General features: G+C 43.0%; 1 protein-coding gene across 4 annotated transcripts in view; it reads left to right on the top strand.

Annotated features, from left to right (window-relative positions):
• Positions 1 to 22,494, top strand: part of POLK (DNA polymerase kappa) — a 146,598-nt gene that overhangs the window by 10,249 nt on the left and 113,855 nt on the right. The window lies entirely within an intron of this gene.

Genomic DNA, 22,494 nt, shown 5'->3' with positions numbered 1-22,494 from the left:
CATACAAGTCTATATTCTACAGTATGCCAGTTCATGAATTTCCTGCCCCGCTTTAGACAGTATTCCTTTATGGAACACATCACGAGGCATATATGAAAGTTCCAAGATACAAGTGTCCCAAAGGTGTGTTTTGCCTCCAACAGCACAGACAGATTTGCATACATTCCCCTTGCTAAGATCTCGCCTCCAGTCAAACATATGTGGGGAGCTAGTCACCTGCCAAAAGCTCAGTTTAGGAGGAACCACAGCCTGGACGTTATATAAAACCCAATCCAAGAAACTACTGGTGGATCACTATATATAAAGGTTCCCATATTGTATTATTGTTCTCAACCACTGGGCCATGGACTTCCTTTCCTAGACATAGAAACATGGAAGCATAAAAAAGTGACAACAGAAAAAAGACCAAGTGCTCTATTGAGTATGTACATTTATATATGTAATTTATAAGCCCTTCCTCCAATTTGGATGTACATACCCTCACATTACACCTGAGCGTGTGCACTTTCAGCCCATATCCATTATATAACTATAGCTTGGATATGTTTTGGTAAATACCTGAAAAAATCTAAAATTGTGCATGTGTCCAAATATTTATGGACCTAATTGTATATTTTTTATCGTTTTTAGTATAGATCTATGTTTGTCCCAAGCATGTTTTGAAGCTCTTTACTGTTGCCTGACTCCCTACCTCTGCTGAAAGTCTTCTCCAAGTATCAACTACCTTCAGCAAGTGACAGATCCATTAACCTCCATCCGTGCCTCCCAATTTCTTTAGTGCCTCCCAACATTCAATAGTGGCCCATAGGCCCCCTGAGAGCTCTCAACCTCCAGAGGGCCCCCACCCTGCTGCAGAGCCTCCATCTCTCTATAGCAGTCTTTCTCAACGGATGGAGGTTAATGGATCTGTCACTTGCTGAAGGTAGTTGATGCTTGAAGAAGACTTTCAGCAGAGGTAGGGAGTCAGGCAACAGTAAAGAGCTTTCAAGACAGAGGAATCCCTGAGATAACTTTCAAGTCTCGAGGAATGCCTACTAAAAATTACTATATCTACAACTAATGATACATCAATGTGTGATAAAACCTCCTGCGCTTCAGATGAATGAAGACTAACTAAGCAGCCAGCACCCTCTTTGACCAAAAGTGTATGAAAAAATAATAAAAAATTTTGGTGCAGCGCTAAACAAATGTCATTATTTAAATGAACATAACCCTAAACTAATAAATAAATAAATACATATATATATAACACAAATATATGCATGCAAGGATGAACCCCTTTCAATCCCCAGTGGGGGGAAACGTGACCATATATATAGGATGGTTACTATACACATGCAAAGGGACAACACACTGCAGCAGGTGATAAAATGTGAATAAATAAAGTCCACTTCAAACAAACATAGTGATTCTTCAGAACGTGAGAGTGCCAATGGTGCCACAATCCTACAGTGGTCTGAGTGCCTCCTCACCTCCCCGCATCGACCACAAGGGCCAATACGCCTTGATAATATATAGGGTGTAACCCTCAGATGTCAGCCGGTCACAGATCCACAGTAGATTCCACCTCAAGTACTGTACTCCAAAAACCACCTCCAGCCGCTGTTAATGGTGGTAATAAACCACCAGGCGATGCTCAGAAACACAAAACAGAAACTCCCATAGCGTAATACTGTAATTTTAATTGTAAAGCATAGATACAGAGTTCCTACTCACATTTCCACATAGGGTAAAAAAGCATATGACAAGTCCTCATGTAGTCCTGGTACTGCGGGTGTACCTGGAGTCCCAATATGGCGCGTGCGTCGGAAGTGACGTCACCGCGTACCGGAAGTGTCGTCAGGGCGTGCCAACGCGTTGCGTCACGGGTACACGTGACTTCATCAGGGTAACCGCCCACAACGACATCGATGCTTTTTATAGGCCCCCTGGGTGTCAATCATCCGACATAGACAACCCACGGCGGCCATTTTCTCGGAGCCCAATTTGGTACTGAGATGTGCCGACTATAAACACAGCAGCCATATACGGACCGGGTAACCGTATACAGGGGAGATTAATCTCCCCTGTATACGGTTACCCGGTCCGTATATGGCTGCTGTGTTTATAGTCGGCACATCTCAGTACCAAATTGGGCTCCGAGAAAATGGCCGCCGTGGGTTGTCTATGTCGGATGATTGACACCCAGGGGGCCTATAAAAAGCATCGATGTCGTTGTGGGCGGTTACCCTGATGAAGTCACGTGTACCCGTGACGCAACGCGTTGGCACGCCCTGACGACACTTCCGGTACGCGGTGACGTCACTTCCGACGCACGCGCCATATTGGGACTCCAGGTACACCCGCAGTACCAGGACTACATGAGGACTTGTCATATGCTTTTTTACCCTATGTGGAAATGTGAGTAGGAACTCTGTATCTATGCTTTACAATTAAAATTACAGTATTACGCTATGGGAGTTTCTGTTTTGTGTTTCTGAGCATCGCCTGGTGGTTTATTACCACCATTAACAGCGGCTGGAGGTGGTTTTTGGAGTACAGTACTTGAGGTGGAATCTACTGTGGATCTGTGACCGGCTGACATCTGAGGGTTACACCCTATATATTATCAAGGCGTATTGGCCCTTGTGGTCGATGCGGGGAGGTGAGGAGGCACTCAGACCACTGTAGGATTGTGGCACCATTGGCACTCTCACGTTCTGAAGAATCACTATGTTTGTTTGAAGTGGACTTTATTTATTCACATTTTATCACCTGCTGCAGTGTGTTGTCCCTTTGCATGTGTATAGTAACCATCCTATATATATGGTCACGTTTCCCCCCACTGGGGATTGAAAGGGGTTCATCCTTGCATGCATATATTTGTGTTATATATATATGTATTTATTTATTTATTAGTTTAGGGTTATGTTCATTTAAATAATGACATTTGTTTAGCGCTGCACCAAAATTTTTTATTATTTTTTATTATTTTTTGATACATCAATGTGATGATCAGTGGGAAGAATGCTCCTTATACTTGTGGTTACTGTGAAGAATTATCTCCTTACAGGTAGCTAAAAGATCAATGGTGTCAGTTGGAACTTATCTGAGAGGCAGAAATTGTTCATTGCTCAAGGAACCCCTAGCAACCTTTGGAGGAACCCTAGTTGAGAAACCCTGCTCTATAGGGCCTTACCTCCAACAGCATCCCACAGTCCCCCCAACCTCTCACAGTGCCCCCCCAGGAAAGCTCATCTCTAACAGGACCACCAAGTCCTCTGCAGAGTCCTCTAACCCACTGCACAACACCCATCCCCCTTCCAGCACGGCAGTGACACCCAGTTCCATCCGGAACCTTCCAGCATTTCAATAGATGTTTGCATTCCTATTACTTTTATTGTGTGTGTAGAAAACCTTTACTGTAGGGATGGATTTAGAAGGATTTACCTGGCCCCAATCTCAAAAAGCTTGCAAACCACTGGTAAAAGCATGAAATAATATTGTAGATTTTTTTTCTGCTTTGAAGAAATTTAAAGTGTCCTGACCCACTTTAGGTTACAGGAAACAATAACTGCCTTAGGTGGTGATAAAGAATGCTGCTGCCTGCCAGCAATGATCATCTCCTCTTTTTTTCTTTTCTTAAAGTGGTTTAAAGGCTGAAGGTTTTTTTTTACCTTCATGCATTCTATGCATCAGTGTGCAGCAGCCCCCCCCCCAATACTTACCAATACAGTGATATGCACGAGAGCCTCGGCTGTCTCGTGTCTCTTCTTCCTCATTGGCTGAGACAGCAGTGGGAGCTGTTGTCAATCAATGACTACTGTCAATCAAAGACAGTAAGCCAATGAGGAGAAAGCAGGGGAGGGGCCAAGATGCGTTTGAACTTACATGCAGAGCAGAGGCTCTGGACTGAGCCTGCTTTGGGTGCCCCCATACCAAGCTGATGGCTGTGGGGGTACTTGGCAGGAGGGAGGGGCCAGGAGCTCTGGTAGGAGACCCGAGAAGAAAAGGATCACTGCTGCCTTGTGGAAATTCACTGTACAGAGCAGACAAATATGGCATGTTTACAATCGCCTTAAAATTTTTGTTGTTACATCAAGGTGCATAAAAACTCTGTGTTGATCCTTTTCTTTTCTATGTATAAATGAAAAGAAAGACTGAGGCTCCATGCACACTGGGCGTTTTAATAACGCTGGTAATGTTAGCTGTGTTATTCAGCGTTTTGTCATTAGCATTTAGCGGCGTTTTTCCACGTTTGCGTTTTTTAGCTTTTTTTTAGCAACAAAAAAAACATTTTGTTTTGCTCAAAGTCCAGAAACGCCATTTTACCACATTTTTCAGCGTTAGAGCGTTTTTACAGCTAAAAAACTCCTCTAGAAACCCACTAGTTCTGGGTTTTTTTCCCCAGCAAAAAACGCTGATTACAGCCTATGTGTGCATGGACACATAGGATAACATGCTGGGGGGTTTACTGGCTGTAGAATAAAACACCAAAAGCCAAAAACAGCCGCTATAAAAACGTCCCGTGTGCATGAGGACTAAAGTGCACCAATCAAAGTGTTTTGAAGATGGACAGATGTTTCCTCATTTATCATTCTTTGCAAAATGTCTACCTATCCATGGGTAGCATGATTGGACAGTCGGTCAGTAGGGTTAGAAGACACAAAATGAGCTATTTTTGGTGGCTCTAAGCACATCAGGGGCCCAGGCCCTACAACATCCTGTTTTAGAGTGCTAGGTGTCATCCTAGACTCCAATCTGTCTTTCCAGCCCCAGGTCCAATCGCTGACAACTCATGTAGACTTCACCTCTGCAACATCTCCAAAATACGTCCGTTCCTAACCTCGGAAACCACTAAGCAACTCATTCACCCCCCTATTATATCACGACTTGACTACTGTAACTCCCTCCTCATTGGCTTACCTCACCGCAGGCTATCCCCGCTTCAGTCTATCTTGAATGCTGCAGCCAGACTCATCCACCTTACTAACCGCTCCGTATTGCCACCCCCTCTGCCAATCCCTCCACTGGCTTCCGATTGCGCAACGGATAAAATTCAAAATGCTAACATTGACGTACAAAGCTGTTCATAACACTGTCCTAAACTACATCACAGATCTGGTATCCAAATACCACCCAAAACGTACTCTCCGCTCCTCACAAGACCTCCTACTCTCTAGTTCCCTGGTCTCCTCCTCCCATGCTTGTCTCCAGGACTTCTCCAGGGCTTCCCCCATCCTCTGGAACTCCCTACCCCAATCCATCATACTATCACCTACTCTGCTCACTTTTAGGCGCACTCTGAAAACCTATCTCTTCAGGGAAGCCTACCCCGCCCTCAGCTATTTACTAGCTAATTACTGAACTCCTCCACTCTTCCTACCACTCCATCCCCCACAGCTATTTCCTCCTGTACCACTATCACCTCCCTCCTAGATTGTAAGCTCCAAGGAGCAGGGCCCTCGAACCCCTCGTGTATTGAATCGTATTGTTACTATACTGTCTTGTGTACTGTCTCCCATTATAATGTACAGCGCTGAGCAAACTATTGGCACTATATAAATCCTGTATAATAATAATAATAATAGAGTGCTGGCTAGTGTCTCTTGTGACAGGTGATGAGGGGCAGTGAGATGTGCTGTTAAAGTGCATTGAATTGTTCACATTTTTTTTTTTTTAACTTTATTGAAATGTTGCAAATTTCATTCATGGTCTCTGCATGACAGTGCGATGCCATTGAATGCAGAAAAATGCAGTATGTCTGCATTGTTTGCACCGCATTTAACACCAGCATTGTGTTGTAAACGGGGCAGATGGAAAAATGTGTTTTTCTTTGTGCCCTTAAGGTGACTGGCTGTTATGGGGTTTAGAACATGCCATTCATTCCACATAGTGTAAACATTTTCTTACATCATGAAATACTGCTGCTTATGTTTTATGAATTTTTTTTAGAGGGATACTTGCCTAATAAAAGTATTGTCTTGAGATAAACAAAATGATAATGGTTTTGGGTTAATTGTATATTTATTTTTTTAATAAGTCGCTGTTTTATATCTGTTTTAACTAATATACGTACAAATAAACATTTAATGTATAGAAAAAAATATTCTTATCTCACTATTGGTTAGCTCAAGAGTCAGCACAGCAGAGAGGAATTGCTTTGCAGCTTAGTTAATCTGATTGAAACTTCAGAGTTGACCTATAAGGGATGAGTCATGGCAATGATAACTGATGGAGGGGAATTTATCAAATCTGGAGCAGAAACAATCTGGAGCAGCCATACACTGAAAACCAATTGGCTTCATCTTTCCTTTTTAAAGCCTAAGGCCTGTTTCACACCTATGTGTTTTTTTTTATGCTTTTTGCAGAAACGCACTACAGTCCATTTAACAAGGTTTCCTATGGGACACGTTCACATCAATGCTTTTTTCAGCTTCTGTGTTTTTGGAAAGGGTCGGGGACATTTTTAAATGCAAAATGGTACATTTTTTGGTTCAATAGATTGGACACACTGCAGAATTTTTTTTTACGCGTTTTTCGGTTTTCAAATTGGCATAAAAAGACAAACGAAACTCGTGAAAAACACAAAACGTGCTGCAAAAAGCACTGCAGAAATGGATCAAAAGTTAACTGCCTAGGTGTGAACCAGGCCTTACTGGACAAGGTGAAGGCAGATGTCAGTTAGTTGCCATACACAGCTGCTTTAGATTTTGGCTGCTCCAGTTTTCAAAAATTCCTCTCATTGAGCTCTATAAACACTTTAACACATCTGAAAACTGAAATAGCTAAATACATGAAATGGAGACTAGAGCTCCACCTGCTGACTCAAAAGAAGACTGAAAGATATTATTATGAAATATCCTGTATTTACCTTGCAAAATTAATACATACATATATATAATTTTATTTCTCTCTTGCTGTAACAGTAATAACCTTGTACAATACCACTATACTTTCCCTTTATTACCAAGCAATGCTTTGGAATTAGGCACAGTTTCTAAAAACCTGAGAATTGTGATGAGGCATCTGTTCGATGATGAGAGTAGTTCCCAGACATGTACTGTATGTATGTCGAATTCTGTTGTCAATGCCCTGCTAGTGGATGCCTTATATGCTTGTACAGTGTGTAGAAGACCTATGGAGGAGGGAGAATTCCGTTTGGGGATTTAGAGCACAGTACAGACTAGGTGAAGGATCAATCCCTTGTCTGCTTCATCCAAAAGTTGAAAATAAAAGTTTATTTATACTTTTACAATAAAGTTTATTTTTTGGCCTATTATTCTGCAGTGTATCTACCAGGTTGACGTGAGTATTAGGACTTGTGCGCATTGGTCTGCATTGTTAGGAGCAGTAGAATGCATTGTTAAAAATGTATTAAACTGTTTACTTTTTTAACTTTATTGATGTCACAAAATGACACTTCCCTCAACTCTATACATTGCAGCACGTTCCAACGTGTGTGTGTAAAACTCAGATATGCTCTGTTTTAATGCTGAATGCACCACAGCACATAGAAAACAATAGAGGGAATTCAAAAAACCTGCTGCACCACTTTTGTGGCATTCATTGCTCGTTAGCCCCTTCACGCCTAAGGGTAATACAAATCTTAAAGCCTAAGTAAAATTTTACAACTTTGACATGTGTTAGTAAATCCGTACATATAATTGTGACGGACACGGGATCGCTGCCACCAATATGCGACGATCCCAAAATCGCTGTCACCAATCTGTGACGAACGCGGCGTCAGACCCCTTACCTTCTCACCAAACTCGTGACCGAAGGACTGGCCAATCTGGAACCACGATGTCACATGCATAACAATGCCACACCCAGCCGCACCCTGCACAACGATTTTCCAGCTAATGGACCACATTCGATGTACCGGCAGCCTGAGCGATTGTTACTGGGTCAGGTTAATTATGCAATTAACCCTTCACACTGCCATCAACTCCTTTTTGTACAGAGAAAAAGGAAACTCGGCGATATCCGCAATAACACTATAATGGTTGAGATAATCGTCTGTATAACACGGTCACCGGAGGCCGGTTATACAGAGGGTTAAACAAACACAGTAGCGTTCTTTTTAGAGGCAGGAATTCGTAAATTGCAATTAAGAGCTATAGAAACAGTTCAACACTTTCAGAAGGAAAGATTTATTACTGAAAAGTAATAAAAATATTTACAGAACAAAGATGTAACCAAGATATATATAAATATAAACAACAGCACAGCAAAGAGATAACAGAGAGAGGTTAAAGGGTTAAGGTACTTGCCAAAGTCCTGGGTTAGCAGATCACGTTTCAGAGCGAAAGGGTACAGGTCTCCCCAGGTGGTATTGATGTTAAATGGGAGAATTCTTCAACTTCCCTCTCTTAGGCCTGACAGCCCAATTTGTGGTTCACCAGCAGGGGGTGTCTCTGAAGTCAAGGACCAATGCCTCATTTAGGGAGGGGTGGTCTGGGCGGATACCTCAACTAGAGCCAAAATCTCTCATACTCATATTTTGGCTCATAACTGCCATATGCATAAGTGACATTCCACCCACGGGTATATTATTATGCAGACACGTCTGAAGATTGATTAGATATGAATTATGAAATTATACACTGGTTCCCGAGATCTACTTTTCTGCTTTCCTATGTATTCGAGACAAGGAGAGTGACTCATCAAATTGTTCGTCTCCTCTTAGCCAATCTGACGATATGTCTGGTTTTTTTGTAAGTCTCTCATATTCCAAGATATGAGACATAGGGGGAAAAATGGATTTTGAAAAGTGTTTATCTGATTCGTGCTTTGTTGGAATGCCTTGAACTCCTGGGAAAGCTTGCCTTATCTTATAAGAGGTGTAATATGGCACAGCTCTCGCTCAGACAGCCAGGTACCTTGCTCAGAGAGGTGTTTTATAGCTCTGGGCTCCCTGCTGCCCTGGCCTGCCAGTGACACACAACCAGCACACACACACTGGCCAAATGTCTCTGTGCCTTTCAGAGAGGGAGGGGGAGGGAGTGAGGGGAGAAAATGGAGATTCTTAACAAAATGGAGGCTGCGTCCTGCCTCTGGTGCGCACGTTCACGACAATCATCACAACTACTTTGTACATCCAAGTGAATTATCCCTTTGTTTATTCAGGACAACTTGGGCTTTCATTTTGATGTAAATGGCAATGTATATCCCCTGATTTTTTTTTATCCTAGGAAAACAGGCCCAAAATAGCAAAAAAAAAAAAAAAATGTTTTTCTTTAAATTTAGCTGTGTTTTTCTTGTTACTACTATAACCTACCACCAAAAAACAACCCAAAGAAAATTTTCCAGCTCTTGACAATCGCAGCGATACCATATATGTGTATGTTATTTGTTGTTTGTACCTGTAGTAGAACCCAGAAACATAGTGCGCATTTTTTTTTACCTAAAGCACACTGACACTAACTGACACTGACACCAATTTGAGGAAAAAAGAAAAAAAAAAAAGAAGCCTGATCTTTGATCTTGACCTTTGACCCTGACCTTGACACAAACACACACAGTGAACAAAAAACATCTCTAGGTCTTGTTAACTCCTTCATGCCTAGGGGTAAAATAAATCCTAAAGCCTAAGTTAAATTTTACAACTTTGACTACACACTAAACTGAGCATGTGCAGAGTGTCTCCACATGATATGTCTTATCAGGAGATAAGAGAGAGACAAGGGAAGAAGGGGAGGATCAGAGAAGTCAGGATCAAACCGCATTTTAAACAATGCAGAGGATTAACCCCTTAGGTTCCACAGTGAGTATATCAAGCATTTTTTTTACTGCATATACAGATTGATTTTACTGGTGTGGGTTTAGTAACACTTTAAGTCAATAACACCCCAAATGTAAGTCACAACTGCCTGCCCCGGATCGCATGGTACAGAAGTACCATGCAATCCGGTTGCAGTGAGTTTTGAAAAGTAGTGCATGCACCACTTTTGGCTTGGTGTGGTGCTAATCGCACTGCACAGAACTGCATGTGAATCGCATAGGAAAAGACTTTTTCAAAATGTGTCTTCATGAATTCCAGGCAGTGATATATTTTTTTTTATGAGCCTTTTCATTGAGCCTGCATTGATATATGTAGATCAACACTGCTAAAAGGACATAGTGTGAACAAGCTCCAAACCTCCTGTTTATACAATATCATGAGTTGGATTACTTTCTACAGCTCATTTGTTTCGAGATAACCTTTGAGATGTTCTAACATTAATATTTCACTCTGAGGTCCACAAAGCCTGCCCGGCCAGGGTTTGCTGAAGTCAGGCAGAGGACAGATACAAGTGCAGGCAGTTTCCTGGCATTGAAACATAGGATATGGATGTTTATGAAACTGTTCAGGCCGCCACTTACCCTGTACGGTTTGTTTAAATCTCCTGCACAGGTTGGCCTTTCCTCCGATCCATATTTTATTGCTCTGTTTTTATGTACTAATGCAAGCGCTCTGTTTTTGAAATATGTTCCCATCTGGTTATTGTTCTGTGTAACCTTTGTGTATTTCCCTTCTCATGGCTCTGTAGCACTGTTTCCATTGTTGACATTGAACGCTCAGCAGGCTTGTCGGTAGATTTGCAAATCTGTCATGTCAAAAATTACCTTGCATGTAGATATTAAAAATGAAACGTCCGAGTTTTAGAGTGGAAAAGCATTATTTGTCAGATTTTTATTGGTGTATGTGCCCATGATTTGAAAGATTTGCCCTGTTTAGCATTCCCCCTTAGAAAAACCTTTTTTTTAGATTGTTACCACAACAGTGGGTAAATTCTCCCCCTCCCCCAGTTCTGATGACTTTGGTGACAACCAGGGATTTCCTCACTTTGGAAGGACTTCCTGTTTTGGATCTGGGACAAGAAGTGAAAGGGAAAGCTCCTGTTCTGTCTCTCCAATCTTAGCATTGAAAGTGTGATCTCTGTAACTTGAGATAGCGATAACTCCAATCTTAGTTGAATATCACAGTCAGTGACTCCATACAGAAGACATCTTGTAGATCTTGTGAAGTTTATTCCATAAACTGAGAGAATCTTACAACAATGAACATCTGATAGGTCAAAAGATCATAATGTGACCTGCTTCATGACATGAGGCTAGAGCTGCAGTGCCCTACTGGGAAGGGGGGGGAGTGGGCTATCTATACAGCATTAACCCTTTGATAACGTGCTTGGGTACGAAACGTGTTAGAGGGGGCATTGCCGGTGACATCATGCCACACAGGCCATGTGGAGGCTGGCGGCCATCTTTACTACTGTTGTTTGCAGATGTGAGTGCATTTATTTTGATGTGCATTTACCTATCAATAAATTTGAAATACGACACTATCAAGTTCTCTGCTTGGGCTCGTTTTATTGCGAGCCCCCCCTTTCAAAGTGGATTCCTTTGTGCCCCATACCTGTTATTGGGAGAGGTCCCCCTGCTGGATGGCTATGTATCTTTGATACCTGGAGTGTGATCCCCCTGCTGGATGGATGTGTATCCCTGGTACCTGGAGAGTGAAGACAAGCTGATTACCTGTCTTGCGGTGGTTTGCCAGATGATCTCCTGATCCTCACCTTTCCAGCTCCAGATGACCAGCAGTGGTCTGATTACTCAAATGCGCATTATTTTGCGCTACCTGGTTAGTGCAATATATACTCATTCACAGTCACTGGAGTCACGGAATTCACCTGATATTTTATTATTGGACTTTTTATTGATATTTTATGTGATTTTATAGTTAATATATTTTATGTCACTTTTGCACTTTAAACGTCACTTCATTAGACGTTTTATACACCTGCTTATATCCAAGAGCTCCACAGCACATTTATGGAATTTTTATGATACAGTATCACTCAGCTTGCCATTAGAATCATAGCGCTGCATTTTATGATAAGTTATACAGCATTAACTAAACCAAAGGAAAGGGAGGAGCAGAGACAAAATCTAGAGAACACTTAAAGGCATATGACAGCTCCACAATGGGACACAGATGGCAGAGAAAAGTGGCAGGGGTTATAATCCAACTTTTATTCAGCGTCTCTGTGTATAAAACACCCAGTAGTGCTAATATCTTCTTAATGATTATTCTTCTTCCGCAAGTGACAAAAATCCTCTTCTTCCACTTAGTTCCCTTGAAAAATTATAAAACGCATATAGTGCATTATCTACAACGCATGATATCCAACACAGCAAAATACAAATATTGTGCTAATGCATGAAAAAAATCACTCCACTGCATGCGCACCTTTAACCATCCGTCATCCTTACTCTTACCCTCTCATAAATTAGAAAACGCTTCCACAAAATCCACCTTCCTTCGTGGTTAGACTTCTAAATCCGTCCGCCTTCGTATAGGAAATATACCTCCAAAGGAATCGCATATACTATTATATCTTCAAAATACTTTCATTCTGCTCATGCTCCCCTCATAACAAACTCCCAGTGCTAGTGAACACACTGACCACCACCTCCTATCTTATGCACCTTACAAGACAATAAAGTCTACTCACTTAGAAAAGGGGGGCTCTTCTCATTGTACAGATCATCCAGTTTTCAAATGGCATCATAACATGTAGCAAAGTACCACCAACATAGTGTAGTAGGCCATGGTAGGGATATAGCTTCTTTAATAATCAAATTGTGCTCACAAGAAAGACAAGGTGTCTCAGCATGTGTAGAAATGGCAAATAGTGTAAAAAAAACCTTTTCCAAAATGGCTGCTCTGTAACTTCCGGTTTACATCCGACGTCACGACCTGACACGTTTCGTCACTTCCGACTTCACCTGAGGGGTTATAATCCTCCCTTATTCTATCCAAAATGGAAACAAACGTTTTGCCTGCAGTTCTACTTTATTTGATCTAGATTCAGTAAATTGCAATATGTTATTATGGGTTAATGCACTTTCCATCATGTGTGTATGCTGCTTAGACCTTACAAAAAGGTAACTCTTGCATATGAAGACTAGTAACACATTGACTAAATGGTTAGCACTTCCGCCTGGCAGTACTCGGGTCGTTGGTTCGAATCCCAACCACAGCACCACCTGCCTGGAGTTTGCATGTTCTCCCTGTGCCTGCATGGGTTTCCTCCGGGTACTCCGGTTTCCTCCCACACTCCAAAGACATGCTGGTAGGTGAATTGGCTCCTGTCTAAATTGGCCCTAGTATGTGTATGTGTGAATGTGAGTTAGGGACCTTAGATTGTACACCCCTTGAGGGTTAGGGACTGATGTGAATGTACAATATACAGTCAGGTCCATAAATATTGGGACATCGACACAATTCTAACATTTTTGGCTCTATACACCACCACAATGGATTTGAAATGAAACGAACAAGATGTGCTTTAACTGCAGACTCTCAGCTTTAATTTGAGGGTATTTACATCCAAATCAGGTGAACGGTGTAGGAATTACAACAGTTTGCATATGTGCCTCCCACCTGTTAAGGAACCAAAAGTAATGGGACAGAATAATAATCATAAATCAAACTTTCACTTTTTAATACTTGGTTGCAAATCCTTTGCAGTCAATTACAGCCTGAAGTCTGGAACGCATAGACATCACCAGACGCTGGGTTTCATCCCTGGTGATGCTCTGCCAGGCCTCTACTGCAACTGTCTTCAGTTCCTGCTTGTTCTTGGGGCATTTTCCCTTCAGTTTTGTCTTCAGCAAGTGAAATGCATGCTCAATCGGGTTCAGGTCAGGTGATTGACTTGGCCATTGCATAACATTCCAATACTTTCCCTTAAAAAACTCTTTGGTTGCTTTTGCAGTATGCTTTGGGTCATTGTCCATCTGCACTGTGAAGCGGCGTCCAATGAGTTCTGAAGCATTTGGCTGAATATGAGCAGATAATATTGCCTGAAACACTTCAGAATTCATCCTGTTGCTTTTGTCAGCAGTCGTATCATCAATAAATACAAGAGAACCAGTTCCATTGGCAGCCACACATGCCCACACCATGACACTACCACCACCATGCTTCACTGATGAGGTGGTATGCTTAGGATCATGAGCAGTTCCTTTCCTTCTCCATACTCTTCTCTTCCAATCACTCTGGTACAAGTTGATCTTGGTCTCATCTGTCCATAGGTTGTTGTTCCAGAACTGTGAAGGCTTTTTTAAATGTCGTTTGGCAAACTCTAATCTGGCCTTCCTGTTTTTGAGGCTCACCAATGGTTTCCATCTTGTGGTGAACCCTCTGTATTCACTCTGGTGAAGTCTTCTCTTGATTGTTGACTTTGACACACATACACCTACCTCCTGGAGAGTGTTCTTGATCTGGCCAACTGTTGTGAAGGGTATTTTCTTCACCAGGGAAAGAATTCTTTGGTCATCCACCACAGTTGTTTTCCGTGGTCTTCCGGGTCTTTTGGTGTTGCTGAGCTCACCCGTGCGTTCCTTCTTTTTAAGAATGTTCCAAACAGTTGTTTTGGCCACGCCTAATGTTTTTGCTATCTCTCTGATGGGTTTGTTTTGTTTTTTCAGCCTAATGATGGCTTGCTTCACTGATAGTGACAGCTCTTCGGATCTCATCTTGAGAGTTGACAGCAACAGATTCCAAATGCAAATAGCACACTTGAAATGAACTCTGGACCTTTTATCTGCTCATTGTAATTGGGATAATGAGGGAATAACACACACTTGGCCATGGAAGAGCTGAGAAGCCAATTGTCCCATTACTTTTGGCCCCTTAATAAGTGGGAGGCATATATGCAAACTGTTGTAATTCCTACACCATTCACCTGATTTGGATGTAAATACCCTCAAATTAAAGCTGGGAGTCTGCAGTTAAAGCACATCTTGTTCGTTTCATTTCAAATCCATTGTGGTGGTGTATAGAGCCAAAAATGTTAGAATTGTGTTGATGTCCCAATATTTATGGACCTGACTGTATATGTAAAGCGCTGCGTAAATTGACGGTGCTATATAAGTACCTGAAATAAATAAATAATAATAAATAGTAATAACATGCAGAAACCTAGTTGATAGCCCTGGCTTTGCGGAACTGTGACCCCTTTTCTGGGTGTATAGACATTTTTACTTGGCTCTTCATTATTTCATGTAATTTATGTAAACCCATCATTTCATATTCCTGATGTGTGCCTGCGATATCATGTACTTGAATGAAAAAGTATTCTGTTCTCTTTGCATTGCTTCCTTTTTGTGAAATCCCTGATGTTCCTGACAGTTCCTCTGCCTTACTATTAAAAACTGACCACACTAGTCATGAGAGCACAGCCTGGCCAGTTCTCTAACTATGCTGGAAACTCAATGCGCTCTCTTCCAATGATCAGACTTCTGCTGACTCCACCCCTCACCCACCCCCCGCCATTCACTGGGAAGATCAGTGTGCTGCTGTTTTTCCTCCCCTACCTCTCTATGCAACTGAGAAGAGAAGGAATGTAGTCACTTATTAAAAAGGGGGAAAAGGTATTTTTTTTATTTACAATGTTTTTTTTTTATAGCAATACACAAATGTTTTGCTTTTTCTTTTCTATTTTAAACTGAATGGGTTGTTTTACATGGTGAGGGTTTGCAATCAATTTAACCTCCCTAGCGGTATGATTATGTCAGTATTTCTGTGCTGAAAGTGATACATTGTTTTCAATGGAAATATGTTTCTGGGCAGAAAGAACGGTAAAAATGCAGGCAGGGCACAGGACAAAGCACTCGGGTTAAAATGTATGTGAAATGGTTTGATACAGTAATGTAATACTATCAGATTTTAGTGTATTATGTGTATGTAAAATTTTGAATCTTTTTAATCTCCCACCGGTTCCGTCCCCTGTATGTCCCGACGCTCGCAGGGAACGGAGGACGGATGCTGGCATCGGCCGGAGGACACGGCCGGGGACGCAGCGGGAGGACAGCACGGGACAAGGTAAGGGATCCCAGAGCAATGCTGCAGGGTATTCCCGAGTGTAGCTCGAGGTTACCGCTTCTGGTACTGAAACTTAACCCCAAGCTACACTTGGGAATACCGCCAGGGGGTTTAAAGCAGTATTGAACCCTAAAGTAAGCATTTATTATATTGCAGCTTACTAGTTCTTTGATGTGACGGCTGTATTAGTTTTCCTTTTTTTAAGAATTTTTTTCTTCTATTTTCGTAAACAGATCAGACTGTGCAAATTCCCAATACCTCTAATATACAAAGCTGTAAACATTAAAGAGGATATCCTCTCTTCACATAAACCTTGTTAAATAAAATATTGCTCTCTGTATAACAGTTTTACAAACTCCACTTGTCAATACATATTCACTATGAAGTCACACATAACTATGAAAAGTGATCAAAACAGTGAAAAATAAATAGTGACATTTAGTCCATACTAAAACACCGTAAAGTCTGTGTGGATATAAAGCTCCACAACCAATAGTGAAGCCATGTTCCAAAACTGTAAATATAATGTTGATGTCATGAATTCTGTTTTCCTGATTATTCGCCAATGTGTGCACCACCACCGAATAAATGGAGGCTTACCAGAAGCAGAGACCCCTTAGTTATAGGGGGTCTCAGTCAGCATAGTGATATAGGGTGTCATCCAATTCTCCATGCCATGCCCGGATCAAGAATCTTTCAAGCCTCACAAACCAAAATGTGAACTCCAATACAATGCCAAATAGTATCATGAAAGAAAAAACATGCCTCTCATAGTGCAATAAGTTAGACTATCCTTTATTTGCACAAATAAAAATCCTACTTACAAGCTGTAGGGTACTAAAAAGTATTAAAAATAATACTTCCAAGATGGCCAAGAGTGCGATGACGTCAGATGGAGGCTCTGCCATACGCATTTCATCATCAAAAGAAATCTTCCAGGGGCTATTTTCAACTGGGGATCTGGCCATTGAGTCTGTTTTTTAAAGAGAACAAGCTTGCTTCCAGATATTCATGTAAAAACTTTATCTCAAAAGGAAAACAAAACTGCTTATAAAGTGTTAGTTGGAGTTTGGGTTCAGTTTGTTAGCATATTTAAAGGATAAGTTCACCTTTTGTAAAAAAAAATTAAATAAATGCACATAATTTTGCAAGTAACAAAATGTGCATTTCTTTTTTTTTTTTTTTTTTCACTGCAGCCTGTAAAGCATTGCACCCATGATCAGCAGATCGTGCAATGCCAGGTTCCTGCAGACTCTCAGTACAGTTGTTTGCCCCTACTTCCCATACGGACAGACAGTTACTGAATTACAGGAAGTGTGAATGAACTAGAAGAGCGTGAATTGTCACTATCGCAGTTCATTGCGTGGCAAACGGTACTTGTAGTTCATTCATTCACTCTGTGAATGAATGACAAGGCTGTGTGGGCGTATTCCCATATATCTGCTTTGCTTTTAAATTGTGACAGTGGGTGCAGGGAAGATCCCCACCAGATGCCACAGTGGGGGATCAGTTGGGGTGCGGGCAGGTGCATTATACTGACATGTTACACCCTAAAATGGGTGTAACATGTTACAAAGGTGAACTTAGCCTTTAAATCTGCTAGTATAATTAACATTCCCCTCTCCCCCAGACTGATAATGCTGCTGTCTGCTGTGTCCCCTGTGCTCCTGAATCCAGAGTGGGGGCACTTTAATACAGGGGGTGTGTTACTGCTCAGATAACCAACAGAGGGAAAAAAGTCTGAAATATAAAACTAATACAGCCACCACATCTAATGATGGTAAATTGGTAAGCTGCCAGACGACGTTATTTGTCATGAAATGCGTAGGGCGGAGCCTGCTGTGACATCATCGCGTACTGGAAGTTGACCCACCTTTTTTCTGAGGAGCAGCCAATTGGTGCTCATAACACTGCAAGGTCTCTCCCCTCCCTGCTAGTCCCTGGTTGCGGTGCTGGAGAGAGGGAGGGTAGGAGGAGATAAACGGCACAGTATTAAGAATATTAAACGTTTAAGTTGCCTAATATCACATTTGATTTAAATATTTTTTTTATCTGGACCAGTAGATTGTCATGAGAGACAAGTAGATTGGAACACCGATTTAGTCCCTGGACAAGTAGTTTTTTCAAAAACCGAGGAATTAAAACTAAAAATAAAGATGACAGGCAGGATTTTCATGACCCAAGTGACCGTATTGGTCTCTTCTGTCATAAACCCTTTTCCCTGCCTGTTGGTGTTTATGTACACTGAGCCATGCATGCGCAGCTCAGTGTACATTTATGGCACTGCTCTGTGCTGTGATGATGTGATTTCTGTGTGTATGTGTCAGGAATGGACTCGCCAATAGTGGTGGGACTCACCTGCCTTGTGGTTTGCAGTACCAGGACTGGCCAGCGGGTGCTCTCAGCAACCAGAGGCTCACTTCTGCAGTCAGCCAAAACACCTGAGGCTGATTGCAGGAGGTGCATATAAGGAATGGCCAGACTTGCAATCAGGGCCTTGGTGTATGTTTTCCCAAGAGCCCCTGTACCTGCATCCTGTCGGCTTCCTGTCTGATCCTGCTTGATCCCTGACTCTGATTGTACTCCGCCTGTCCTGACCTCTGCTATTCCTGACCACTCTCCAGTCTGCTCCTTTGGTACCTTGTCTGCCTGATTGTTCCTGACCCGGCCCGTCCGACTACGCTTAGTATTGTTCTTTTGTTATCTGTTGGGGGTTTTGGTTTGGTTTGTTTGCACTGTGTTTATGTTTAGTCTTGCACTGCATTTATGTATTGTTTAGTCTTAAATAAATTATATTGCTTATACTATATCTGAAGCCTGCGTTTCCCTGTGTCAGTCCACACACCTCTGGTCATACCCGGAGCCCTGACAGTATGTGTGGATATGTCATTGCAACCCAGCCAACCATGCGGCCAAAGAGTCAGAACACAGAAGAAAGACTGGGAGAACATGGCAGCACCTGTGCTTGACAGAGGCACTAACAATCACTTTCTATGGGTTACCTGTACACACCTGAGCGAAGTGGGGAAAAAGTGTCTCTGGCCTCTTCTTGGGACTGAGCAACCATGTGAATCAGCCCTAAAATGCATGCGTTCATTCGCTTGTTTATTTTGGTGAAAAGACTTTGGCATTGGGTTTTCCTTACTAATAATTTGATACATTGAAAATTGATGCTAAGGCTTTCATTACATTTTTTTAAGTCATAATTTTATCAATGCTGTTATTGCATTTATAGCTGTGAAAATACAGCCTCTAGGAATGCCAGGACACACTATTATCAGACGACTTCATCAAACTGTTTATCCTCTGCACTGCTAGGACCAAGTGCTGATATTGAAAATGAGTTGTAATTGTTTCCCTGAGTTCATCTTTTTATATGCAAATTATAAAGACCACATGTATCTCAGGTATGCAAGCATGTTTTTAATCAGTATCTCACTTTTTCATTACAGTCACCAACTTTCAGCCCCTGATTAACCAGACTCATGCAGGTATAGGTAGATTAGCACTGTAGACCATGGGTATCAAACTGGCGGCCCTCCAGCTGTTGCCAAACTACAAGTCCCATGAGGCATTGCAAGATTGACAGTTACAAGCATGACTCCCGAAGGCAGAGGCATGATGGGACTTGTAGTTTTGCAACAGCTGGAGGGCCACCAGTTTGACACCCTACTGTAGACCAATTACCGAGATATAGTTGATAGAGAAATGGCTTTCTTCTTTGATCTGGTGCTTCTTTACTATCCCAGTAACAGGCTAAGCCACATTCTTAATCAAGCTGTATTGTATTGGGCTTCATGTACACGGGACACTTCTGAATGATGGAAACTGACTTCTGGAAAACGTAGGTTAAAAAAGTCTGTTTAGCCGCATTTGCATACTGCATTTATGAGCATTTGCGTTTAGAAGCGTTTTTTAACGATAACCTCAGGAGACCTTCCAAAATGCCCAGAATGCACTGAAAAACAGTATAAAAATTAACTATTACAGACATTTTGAGAGAAATAGAGAGAGCAGAAGCAGAGAGCAGTATTTGTTGAGATTAGCTGTCTTTTTTCTTTTTTTTTGTGGTGTTTGGATGTGTTTCAGCTCATTTCTGTGCAGAAATTATTGCAGCAGTGTCTAACATATTTTCTTTCATGCGAAACCTCAAAGTATGGTGCACCGGGTCCATTTGAGTACCGGGAAAACGCTTGGCATGCATTTTTCATGATGAAAAAGGCTCTGGACAGCATCTGGAAATGGAAGAGTTAAAAAAATTTTTGCAAATGCTTATAAATGCAGTTAGCCGTGTTTACAAGCATTTGCCGTTTGAAACGCTGATAAAATCTACTCCTGAACGTAAGTTTGGTGAGTTAAAAAAAACAACTGTAAACTCCAACTGCCTGTAAACGACATAGTGTACATGGACACATAGGAAAACATTAGAGAGAGTTCAGGGGCTGCTGAAAAAAACGCTTAAAAGCTCCTAAACGTAAGTTTATCAGCTGCAGTGTACATGGAACCTTAGCTGCAGTGGAGGTCAGGACCTGGCTTTGCTGTATGGCAGGGTGACTGGATCTGGAGTGCTTTTACATATAGACATTTTGATGCTCACACTTGTAGAGGGTTAAATGGTATTGTAAGCTTTAACTCAGCGGACCCCCTTTGGGGGTCGAACGACACTTTCACAGGGGTCGCCTAAGACCATCGGAAAACACATATTTCCGATGGCCTTAGGAACCGAGACACCGCTCCTCTATCCGTCTCCAGGCGTGGGCGGGATGACATGCCGTCCCTGTCATCTGGACACACCCCCGGGATCAATCCTTCGCCGGTGATTGGCCGCCGGAACTGTAGCTCAGGAGAAGCACACAGGCGGCCAATCACCGGCGAGGAGGTGGAGCTTGGAGAGGAGGAGCCGAGCGGCACCGCGAAGATCGAGCGAGTGAAGAGGAGGAGAGCGGCCGGAGAAGGAAGACATCTGACCGGTAAGTGTCTGTACCATGGGAGAGGGAGGGAGGGAGCGAGCGAGCCCAGGCTGGAGCAGGGGTCAGCAAGGTAAGTATCATTGGTGTCAGTGGGAGGAATAGTGCCCCATCATTGGTGTCACTAATACCAACGATAGGGCACTATTCCTCCCCCCACTGACACCAACGATGGGGCACTATTCCTCCCCCCACTGACACCAACGATGGGGCACTATTCCTCCCCCCACTGACACCAACGATGGGGCACTATTCCTCCCCCCACTGACACCAACGATGGGGCACTATTCCTCCCCCCACTGACACCAACGATGGGGCACTATTCCTCCCCCCACTGACACCAACGATGAGGCACTATTCCTCCCCCACTGACACCAACGATGGGGCACTATTCCTCCCCCCACTGACACCAACGATGGGGCACTATTCCTCCCCCCACTGACACCAACGATGGGGCACTATTCCTCCCCCCACTGACACCAACGATGGGGCACTATTCCTCCCACTGACACCAACGATGGGGCACTATTCCTCCCACTGACACCAATGATGGGGGCACTATTCCTCCCACTGACACCAGTGATGGGGGCACTATTCCTTCCACTGACACCAGTGATGGGGGCACTATTCCTTCCACTGACACCAGTGATGGGGGCACTATTCCTTCCACTGATACCAGTGATGGGGCACTTTTCCTCCCACTGACATCAGTGATGGGACACTATTCCTCCCACTGACACCAGTGATGGGGCACTATTCCTCCCACTGACACCAATGATGGGGCACTATTCCTCCCACTGCCACCAGTGTTGGGGCACTATTCCTCCCACTGCCACCAGTGTTGGGGCACTATTCCTCCCACTGCCACCAGTGTTGGGGCACTATTCCTCCCACTGCCACCAGTGTTGGGGCACTATTCCTCCCACTGCCACCAGTGTTGGGGCACTATTCCTCCCACTGACACCAGTGATGGGACACTATTCCTCCCACTGACACCAGTGATGGGACACTATTCCTCCCACTGACACCAGTGATGGGGCACTATTCCTCCCACTGACACCAATGATGGGGCACTATTCCCCCCACTGACACCAATGATGGGGCACTATTCCCCCACTGACACCAATGATGGGGCACTATTCCTCCCACTGACACCAATGATGGGGCACTATTCCCCCCCACTGACACCAATGATGGGGCACTATTCCCCCCACTGACACCTATGATGGGGCACTATTCCCCCCACTGACACCAATGATGGGGCACTATTCCCCCCACTGACACCAATGATGGGGCACTATTCCCCCCACTGACACCAATGATGGGGCACTATTCCCCCCACTGACACCAATGATGGGGCACTATTCCCCCCACTGACACCAATGATGGGGCACTATTCCTCCCACTGACACCAATGATGGGGCACTATTCCTACCACAGATACCAATGATGGGGTACTATTCCTCCCATTGACATCAGTGATGGGACACTATTCCTCCCACTGACACCAATGATGTGGCACTACTCCTCCCACTGCAAAATTACAGTTATGAAGTAGCAACGAAAATAATTTTATGGTTGGGGGTCACCACAACATGAGGAACTGTATTAAGGGGTCGCGGCATTAGAAAGGTTGAGAACCACTGCTTTAACTGATGTCCTGGACAAATT

Source organism: Staurois parvus, unplaced genomic scaffold, assembly GCF_062004578.1.
Source record: "Staurois parvus isolate SC_StPar_1 unplaced genomic scaffold, SC_StPar_1.0 ptg000656l, whole genome shotgun sequence".
NCBI lineage: Eukaryota > Metazoa > Chordata > Amphibia > Anura > Ranidae > Staurois > Staurois parvus.
Note: the sequence above shows the minus strand (reverse complement) of the source record. Positions and strands in the feature narration are given on the sequence as shown.